This window comes from Manis javanica, chromosome 2 (genome assembly GCF_040802235.1).
Source record: "Manis javanica isolate MJ-LG chromosome 2, MJ_LKY, whole genome shotgun sequence".
Lineage (NCBI taxonomy): Eukaryota > Metazoa > Chordata > Mammalia > Pholidota > Manidae > Manis > Manis javanica.
The window spans coordinates 78,544,704-78,554,900 of record NC_133157.1 but is presented as its reverse complement, the minus strand read 5'-3'; the positions used below and the strand labels follow the sequence as shown (position 1 = coordinate 78,554,900).

General features: G+C 41.4%; 1 pseudogene; it reads left to right on the top strand.

Moving 5' to 3' along the window:
- Positions 1 to 397: 397 nt before the first annotated feature.
- Positions 398 to 5,896, top strand: LOC118967053 (small ribosomal subunit protein eS6-like; annotated as a pseudogene).
- The last annotated feature ends 4,301 nt before the right edge of the window (positions 5,897 to 10,197 follow it).

The following is a 10,197-nucleotide window of genomic DNA, read 5'->3' as shown; positions in this document are numbered from 1 at the left end:
AGTTTATTTTAAACTGCTAAGATTGTTGTAATTTGTTATAGCCACAGTAGAAAACTAATATATCATTAAGAAGAAAATGGAGGAATAAATTGTGATAAATCCATGCAATGGACTGCAATAAAGCAGGGCTCAGTAAACTATGACCCACAGGTCAAATTTAACCTATGCTTGCTTTCATAAATTTAGTTTAAGAACTGAGCCAGGTCTATTTGTTTACATATTGTCTGGGGCTGCTTTCACGTATAGCAACAGAGTTGAATAGTTTCAAAGTTCTTGGCAGCCAAAGCGAAAAATATTCACTATCTGGTTCTTTAAAGAAAAATTTATTGACCCCCAGTGTAGAGGAATGAAACACAACAACCTACCTACAGTAGTATGGGTGAATATCACAGACATAATGGTGAATGAAGCCAGAGAAAATGAGTACTTACTGCATGACTTTGCTTATATAAAGTTTACAAAAGATGAAACTAATCTCTGCATACCAAGTCAGGAGGTGACTGCCTTCGAGAAGGGGGTGGGGAAGAGTAGTGATTTAGACCTGGGTGAGAGGAGGCCTGAGGGATGCTGGTAGTATTTGCTCCCTTGGTCTGGATGGTGGTTAAATGGCTTTGTGAAAAATTCTTGAAACATGATTTGTTCATATATGTATGCTATCTACTTCCACAAAAAGAAATTTAAAACAGTATGACTTTATCCAGACATTAAAAAATATATATGCTTTTGAGGTCTTTCATAACACTGAACTAAACCTTAAAACATCTTGTATTTAGAATGTCCTCTAGAGTCCATAGGAGGATTTCCACTTGTCTCTAACATCTTGCTACTTGTTTTGGACCAGCAGCTTTGCCATCACCTAGAAGCTTGTTGGAAATGCAGGCTCTCTGCCCTCCTCTGGACCTGCTGAGTCAGAGACAGAGTAAGGCCCCAGGTAATTCCTTTAATTATAGTATGGATTTGGAATTCCCACACTGCTCATCCTTCACAAGGCATATATTCCTACAAGGTCAAAATGCAGCTCTTGGCTGCCCCCACTGCCCCCACTTCTCTTGTGCCCCTGGGCCAGGTTGCCCTGGAAACAAACACACTTGCCTGTTCTTCCTGGGTTGAAGCTTTCTTGCTGCTGCAGGCTCAGGCCTCAGAAGACACTAGGGCCCACATGGCCCTAATTTGCATTTGGATAGGTAAATGTTCCTCGTATTTCTTTTCTTTATGACAATAAAGGGAATAAACACAAGAAGTTTATCAGTAATAAATATGCCAGCCTCTTTCTCTGTCATTTTATAATTCAGACTTCAGGGGGAATATAAACATATCCGTGGATTATTTTTATAATCTCAAAGGGTTAGTTTTTCACTTTCAGAGAGTTGAACAGAATGAGAAAAGTTGTCTCTGGAACAATAAGAACTCTATCATGTAGGAAAGAAAATGACCCTTTTCTAGAAAATTGAAGAAAGGTCATGTATCACAGAACTAGATGTGGGAAAATAATAATGTACTGTTCCACTGGAAGAGAAGAATGATGAAATAACTCATGCTGGGTAATAGTTCTTACGTAAATGACTCAAAGACTGAAAGTTAGAAAAGGTGTAGTGGAGATTTCTAGATGATTATCCTGTGATCTGAACACTATTGATATTGCTTTGTTACTCACGAGACAGCTTTAAGATGGCTATTGTGTTGAATATCTTTGTGTCTGTAGTTCCTCCCAATTCCAAAATGACTTACTGGAAAAATTAAATCCCCCAATGGTGTAAAATAGGAAAGCACTGGGGGTAAAGAGGGAGACTTTGAAGGAACATAACTAACCCTGTTCTAAAATATAATATAATAAACATGCATTGAAACCAGTAACTTCACTGAAGCGGAGGATGATGTGGGACCTCAGTTTGTGTGGCAAATGGCCCAAATAAGCAGTTTTCTGTCCAGCTCTCAATTTTTGTATTTTGAGGTATAAAACCCCTCAATTTTGCCAAAAATTCAATAGAGACACTGATAGTAAGAAGGGAGAGAAGGAGGGCAGGCATATTCTGAAAATCAGTGAAAAGAGCTAATTTCTATATTAGGGTCAAGATTATGAGAAAAAGGTTCGAGACACTGAGAGGGTAAGACACTGAACCCAGGCACAGACCTTCATGTATCTGCCATAGCCAGAAACATAAGATTGCAAGGCCTTCTGGGAATGTGCAGCAGTCTTCCACAGGACAACAGACTTTCCTCTGCCTTTGGAATTGGAATTGGAGCCAAACACCTAGAAACTAGAAAGCAGAGTGACTCTAGTTATGTGTGTTCCCTCAACTGAAATGAAAAGTTTGAAAATTGCTGCTCAAAATAGTATATTGGTTGTATTGCAGTGTATGAAATTATCTTGGAGTGGCTGAGTTTTCTTGTGTTTGTATGAATAACAGGCAATTATGTATTACCTATATTCTCTGACATTCAGGAAGAAGAGATATTGAATACATTTAATGAATATATTGGAAGGCATTTCATTTGCCAATTACTAAAATCATTAGTTTTAATGAGAAAAGGGAAGTATTTAAATATGATTTATCATTTATATTATGTTCTTTGTTATGTAATTTAAAATACTCAGCACAAAGCTGGTATAAAGCAAACGTGCTGGTTTTACTAACTAAGGAGCAGTCAGTTGTTCAAAATAAGAATCCACACTTCAGGGCTGGTCATCCAACATTATACAACAAAGGCCATACTTGACAGGTAATTAATTATTCAAGGCATGTTTTTTATTTGCATCTCTTATCCACACCAGTTGTTAACCAGCATCATAATATTAGAAATAAATTCTTGTTGGAGAAACTGGCAACTTCTAATCAGCATAATGGGTATTAGAAATGGGCTATCATTGGTGAGATGAATGGCATTTGGGATCTGTGATCTAGTTAAAGTATTCAGTAGTACTTGAAAGGACAGGGAGTTAGTTCTTCCTATTAGAGTAGTTGTAGTAACTATTTAGTATTGGCTTGCTAATGGATGTTTGTTTGTGAAGGCCCTGGGGCACTGCACAGAGGTATGTTTGCTTAATGCCTGTCTGTGGATATGACAGCATTTTGTACGTGACTCAGTCTGAGGGTGGAGAGAGGAACTGTCCTTCATGTACCTTCACCATGTCAACAGCTACCATTTATCAAAAGCAAGCAATTAAGAGTTGGTCATGACAATTTACTAGTCAGTTTTCAATAATTCATTAAAATCTTATTTACAGGATTTTTCATTTTCATTAATATTCTTTCACCGGTCTGTTGATACCTATGTGGAAAAAATGCTCATACATTGGAGCTGGTGGCCGTGAGTGATGTCCACTTTTGGCAGTTCCCTGGGTGACAGTAGCTATCATTTCCCAGCGTGGTTTCCTGATGCACTTCTACCTACTTAGGCCTGTCCCATTAGTCTCCATCTGTGTGGATATGAAGATTAACCTTGCTCAGTGTTATGTTGGAGATTTGAATTGGAGATCAATTTCCTTTAGGAAGAGACTATCAATCAATGTCAACCTCTTATTTATTCAATATCCACTGCATGCACAGTATTGTTCTAAGTCCTTGGAGAATTATCAAAATTGCATATGTCTTATAGACCATGATCACCAGAACTCATAATCTACAGGGACACAGAAGATAAAAAGGTGCATTTAATTTCATTATCTGAAAATAACCTTCAGTGACAGCTGTCTATAGATTCACTGCCGAGGGCTTTCATGTGTGGTGGATCCCATGTCCTTTATAATTCTTTTTTTCTTTTTATTCCTTTGCCCATCTTTCCTCTTTTCTCTCTCCCTCCATTTTCCCTCTCTTCCTCATTTCCCCCACCTTTCTTCTGCCTTTTCACTGTCCCTCACTCCTGTCCCTTTTCCTCCTCCCTTTCCTTCTCTTCCTCCCTTCTTTCCTTCTCCTCATCAGTTTATGTGAGCACTTCCTCCAAGATAGTAGAGCTTTTAATCTGCTTTTTTGTTCTTCTTGTCTTCACATCATGAGCTTCATTTAAAAACAAGTGTCCTCAGCTCTCCCAGAATGTGTCTGTGGAATGCTGGGTTCTGAGAGCTTCCTTCATAAGGTCATGCTAAGGGCAACTGGCCCTTCGCCTTCCCTTCACCTTGGTATAGTTCCTAATGGTCCAGACCCTGAAACGTTCCCCTCATGGAAGCTCTTTGCCCTCTGCCTGGGATTATAGGACTCAGGCATTTTGGGGTATGATTTGTGGTTCTGCCACATTCTGACTCTGCACAGGGTAAGCTGTCTGAATTCTCTCAACCTCAATTTCTTTGCCAACAAAGTAAGAAACATGTTTACAAAATAATATAGGCCATGTTCTTTCTAATTTTGGTTATTGTTATCAGTTTTGCTCTATTTTACACTCATTCTTGGTTTCTGATCTTAGTGGACCCTTGACCCTCCACCCCACTGCACTGGGATGACCTGCCTATGTTCATCTACTAGGTATTAGACCCAGGTGTGCCTCTGACCTCAGCATTCCTGTCATCTCAGCTCCCCTAACTTCCCGACTGCACACACACACACACACACACACACACACACACACACAGACTGGATAGATCACAGGGGCTCCTGGCTCTTTCCCTAGTCTGTAGCTGCATCCTGGGGGCCCTGTATGCCAGGAGGATTCATTTTAATTAGGAAGATCAATAATTCTTCCTTTATTTTCTCTCAATAGTTATAAATTTATATAATCCCTTCCCAGGATATAGTTAAGCTCCTGCCTGACACCTACCTAAATGGGAAGATTTAAAACTTCTGGTCATCAAAGGGCTTAAGAATTTGTGCCTGGAGTCAGAAAGACTGGCTTCAAATCCTAGCTTTGCTATTTAGTAACTGTGTGAATTTGGGCAAGTGTTTTAACAGTTTTAGGCCTAGTCCCAACCCCACTTATTTCTCTAAAGAAAGTAGGTTCATGCAATGGAAGGAGCACAGTTTAGGGCAGAAGAGACATAGTTTTAAATCTTGCTTCTACCGTTTGTGGAATGAGCAATTCTGAGAAACACCTTTCTGCTTCCGTTTCTCCTACATAAGTGAGATCATGGTGCACAGGAAAGGATTGTGGTGAAGATAAAATGAGCTAAGTTCTTTTTCACAGTGACTTGGAGTGAGCTGCTTCAGGGTGAAGCTGAACATCTCCTTCCCAGCCTCCAACTACCAGAACCGCACTGAAGTGGTTGATGAGTGTGCATTCATACCTTCATGAGAAGGGTATGAACACAGAAGATGCTGCTATGCTCTGGGTGAAGAGTGTAAGAATTGGGTGATCAGTGTTGGGAACAGCAAGTAAGGTTTACCATAAACTAGTCTGTCTTGACCCATAGCTGTGTCTAGTTGCTACTGAGTAAGGGGCATTCTTGTTATAGACCAAGGAGAACTGTAGAAAGAAGCACATGTCTGTTCAAAGGTGCACTGTAGATGCCTAACAGGATTCTCAATGTGGTTATTATAAAAAAGAGAGAGAAGGCTATTGCTGAAATAAATAATATGAGTACGTTTTATTGCTGGAGGCTTGAAAGAGCTAGCAGAATCTGCAAGTTTTCAATCTCTCTAAGGAAGATGACGCCCACCAATGTGCTGTAAGAAAGCCCCTTTCACAGAAGGTAAGGAGCCCAGCACCAAAGTGCCTAAGACCCAGGGTCTGTCACCGTGGGTGTCCTGCCACACAAACATGGGGGTATTGCTCTGAAGAAAGGGTGTACTAAGGAAAGTAAAGATGAGGTTGAAGAATATGATAAAGATAAACTTGTGATAAACTTTTGGCCAAGAGAATGAAAGAGGCCAAGGAAAAATGCCAGGAACAGCAGCCCTTCCCGAGAGCTTCTAACTCTAAGTCTGGGTCTAATATAAAACATGGTTTTCAAAGAGTAATACATAAATAAGATCAGACATTTACAAAAAAGGATTAAATGAAGTAAAAACCTATGACTGTATTCAACAACAAAAGACTTCAAAATATTTTTTCTAGCTTGACAAAGGGTGCCCTCACGTAAGCATTTCATACATACACGCACACACACATACACACACACACGAGTCAGACTGAGCAACACTTTGCACTTTTTTTAATATAGAAAGAGAAATTTAGATACCCAAAGAAACACCAGAGATGTGTGAGCAAGAGGAAGGGGCAGGCGCAAGGCGCGAAGTAAAGCCTTGAAAAAAACCAGACCTGCCGGCACCTTGATCTTGATATATATAGTTTGCCAGGGCTACTAGAACAAAATACCAGACGAAGTGGCTTAACCAACAGAAATTCATTTCCTCAGAGTTCTGTAGGCTGGAGGTCCCAGGTCAAGGCGCTGGCAGGTCTGGTTTCTTTAAGGCTGCTCCGCGGGCCTGCACGTGGCTGCCTTCTCCCTGCATCTTCGTACGGTCTTTACCCTGTGCTCAGACATGTCTGTATTTCTTCATGTGTCCAAATTTCCTATCTTATAAAGACACCAGATAGACTGGATTAGGCCCCACCCTACCAGCCTCATTTTAACTTAATCACCTCTTTAAAGTTCCTATGTCCAAACACAGTCATGTTCTGAGGTATTGGGGGGTAAGACTTCAACACATGAATTCCGAGGGGACACAATTCAGCCCACAGTATGTAAGTTACCATTGGATTAGAGTGACCATTTCTTGTCTAAAATCAGACACATCCAGAGTGTTAACAGGTCAAACAGCATCAGATGCTGGGACAACCTGCATAAATCAGGGCTGTGCATGTGACCATCCTAGGCTGGCGGTGCCAGTGGTGGTGAAGGGACAGTCAGCGCTCTTCCCTGGGGATTAGGGTCTGCTCCTGCAGCTCTGGTACTGTTGTTAAAGCTTGTGTCGGCTGACTAGGAGAGCCTTCACTGACCAAGATGAAATGAGATTTAATTACCGTCTTGTACACCATGCCCCAGACCCAGGATTGTTTGCTTCCTCACTTCTCCCTGTTGATCTCCTATCACCTGTCCTTAAAAATCCATATGCACATATGCCTGCCTCATTGTGCAGCCTTTGTTTTTATGCTGCACCAAACTCGAAATTAGACTCAGTAGCACTTGGCATTTACCACGAAGAATCAAATCACATTTGTGAGCTTTATCGATTCTATTAAAGATTTCCCATGGACAATGAGAAGAATGGTCCACTCATTCACCCCACTGGTGAACACGATCTAATAAAAATTACTTTACACTATTTTCTTTTCTCCTTACTGACTGATTTACCTCTCAAGCTTTGACACTTTCCAAAATTCCCAAATGCCCCTCCCCTCCAAATGATTGTCCAAGTTAGGCATCATCACCATCCTTCAAAATTTAGTCCAGTCTTTCTGTCTGCTCTTGCAGGCAGCCCACAGGACCAACCAGCCTTCATTCTATGGAGCAGCTGGGGCATGGAAGAGAAAGGCAATCACTAAGAGACCCTGGGCACGACTCAGGGAGAGTGCTTGACACACTAGGGTAATATTACTTGTCACATAGCAGTGGTAAGACGGTAATGGATATTGGGTAGAAACCTAAAGCTAGAACATCAGGAATATATGAGGCACCTTTCTTAGTTCTCCAGAATGACTCACTGGTGTGACCTTCCCTTGCGAGGTGGGGGTACGCTTGTGTTTATAGCTTGGCAGAGTGAGGAGAATTAGTCTGGTAGCTGATACTGTCATTGAAGATCATGCCCAGTCCAGCCCACCTGCCTGCAGTGTTGGTTGCCAGAAACACCTGAAGACTGTTTCTGCCTTTTCACAAATAGTTCTCCTTCTGCACTGCACTTCAGAATCACCTAGGAAGCTTTTAAGAACCCTGATGCTCAGACAGCACTCCTGAAAATTAAATCAGAATCACTGGAGGTAAAACCCAGGTGTCAGTATATTTTACAGCTCTGCTGGTAACTCCATTGTGCAGCCAGGTTTGAGAACCAGCTCTCGATCTTGGCTACTCAAGGCATGGTCGGTGGATCCATGGCCCTGGCATCCTCCGGGAGCCAGTTACAACTGTGAAACCCAGGCTCCACCCTAGATCTGTGGATCAGAGTCTGTGTTTTAACACAGTCCCAGGGGATTCCTAGATGCATTCATGTCTGAGGAGCACTGAGCTGGATCAGTGGCTCTGGCCTTGGGCTGCACATCAGTAATGTACGGGGAACTTCAAAAAGGCTGGGGCTCTGGTTGCACAGCAACCCTATTCAGTTACAAGCATGGGGCGAAGAACCAGCAACCAGGATTTTGTTAGATCTCTGAGGTGATTCAAATTGAAAACCACTGCCCTAGGTTCTGACATTTATCTTTGAAACAAATTTTCCCAACACTCACATACCAAAGGCTTAAGGGGGTCTGTGAGCCAGGGCACCTCCCGATGCCACAGTGTCTGCTAGGAGGGATGCTTCCTCAGAGGCATTGTGGAGTCACTGTAATTTGCTCTGCTCTACTCCATTGGAGCTGACTCATTTGTAGAGGCTGAGGGGACCTGGAGAGCCTTGAAGTGAATTCTAAGGGGGTCAGAATGGGTACCCAGATATTTTATTAGGAACCTTGAAGAAAAGTTCTGCCAGAAAGACATCCAGACCTTCTCTCCTCACACAGTAGGCCTGGGATGGGCTGAACCAAACTGCATATGTGAGCACACACCCCAGGTTGTGAAGGCCCAAGTGTCTCGCCTGAGCATTTCAGCCCTGGGAGGGTTCACCATGGATTTGGTGAGACTGAGAAATGACAATGAAACATTCTTGGGATAAAAGAGTTTATACTGGCTTTATTTTCAGGGTGGTGAAACTCGAGCACTAGGATCACGTCTGCATCCAGCAGTCTGCAGGTCTGTGATCCACCTCCGTCTCCACCTCCACCCAGAGCACAGGGCAGAGCTCTTTATATAGTGACTCAGTCAATAATAGCTCATTGCCTATGGGTGTGGAAGCATCAGCCTGGCAGTCGGCCAGTTAAATCAGCCAGTAGTTTAGGGTCAGGTGAGGATCCTGGCCATAGGAACTTCCATTTTCCCCACACTAAGGCAACTGGAAATGACTTAAGGATCACACCACCTTTTTTGGTGCTGTTGAATTTTCTCAGTCACACTCTGAAAATATCATTTTTGTTAAATAACAAAATGTCATTATATTAAATTCATTACAGTGCAAGTGCTATGGGTTGATTGTATTCCCCCACAAAAGGTATGTTTAAGCTCTACCCCCCATCCCCATATCTCAGACTATGACTTTATTTGGAAATAGGGTCTTCATAGAGACAATCAAGCAAAAATGAGGTCATTAGAATGGGCCCTAATTCAACATGACTGGTGTCCTTATCAATAGGGTAAATTTGGACACAGGGACAGAGGCAGGCACAGAAAGCAATGTGAAGATACACAGGGAGAAGATGGCCATGTGACTGTAGTGATCTATCTACAAGGCAAGAAACACCAAGGTTTGCTGGAAAATACCAGAAGCTAGAAGACACAAAGAAGACTTCTCCTCTAGAGCCATTAAAGACAGCATGGCCCTACAGACACCTTGATTTTGGATTTCTAGCCTCTAGGATTAACAGACTGTAGCTTTCTGTTGTTATAGGCCACTTCATTTTCGTACTTTGTTATAGCAGCTAGGAAACTAATACAACAAGAAAGGCTAAAAAATGAAATTGACATTCTTCAAAATGAACTTAGAGGGAAAAAAAACTGGAAGAGGAAATGCTAAGACCAAACAGCATTTTTTAAAGATTCTTTTTACTGATAAGTGTAAGTACACAGATGCTTAAAATAAAAAGCTGAAAAGCTCTTTGCTTAAAGATGTCATATTTTCCAGCGAGCAATGAATGGAACCTGACTTAGAGTCATTTGTGGAGATAATGTTTCCCCTTCCAAATCATTAAAACATACATTGTTGCTCTTTATGTTAGTTTTATGATGCATGCTGGAATTCAAATTAAATACTGTTTAGATGCTTATGCATCAAGAATTGTTGTTTCTCAAGGAGATATAAGATTGGGTGAAAGAGTAGTTTTTTATATAGAGACAGCGATTCCTCAGTCAATGGTCAAAATGTTCTTTACAGTAGGATTTTATTATGGTATCAAAATATTTTGATAGGCGAGACACTATGAATACAGAAAGCCTTCTGTGTTCTACAGACCCAAATAACAAGAGCATTTACCAAAAAGTTAGACACTGCCTTTTAAATCATGCTCATATCTTTTTTTTTTTTCATTCTT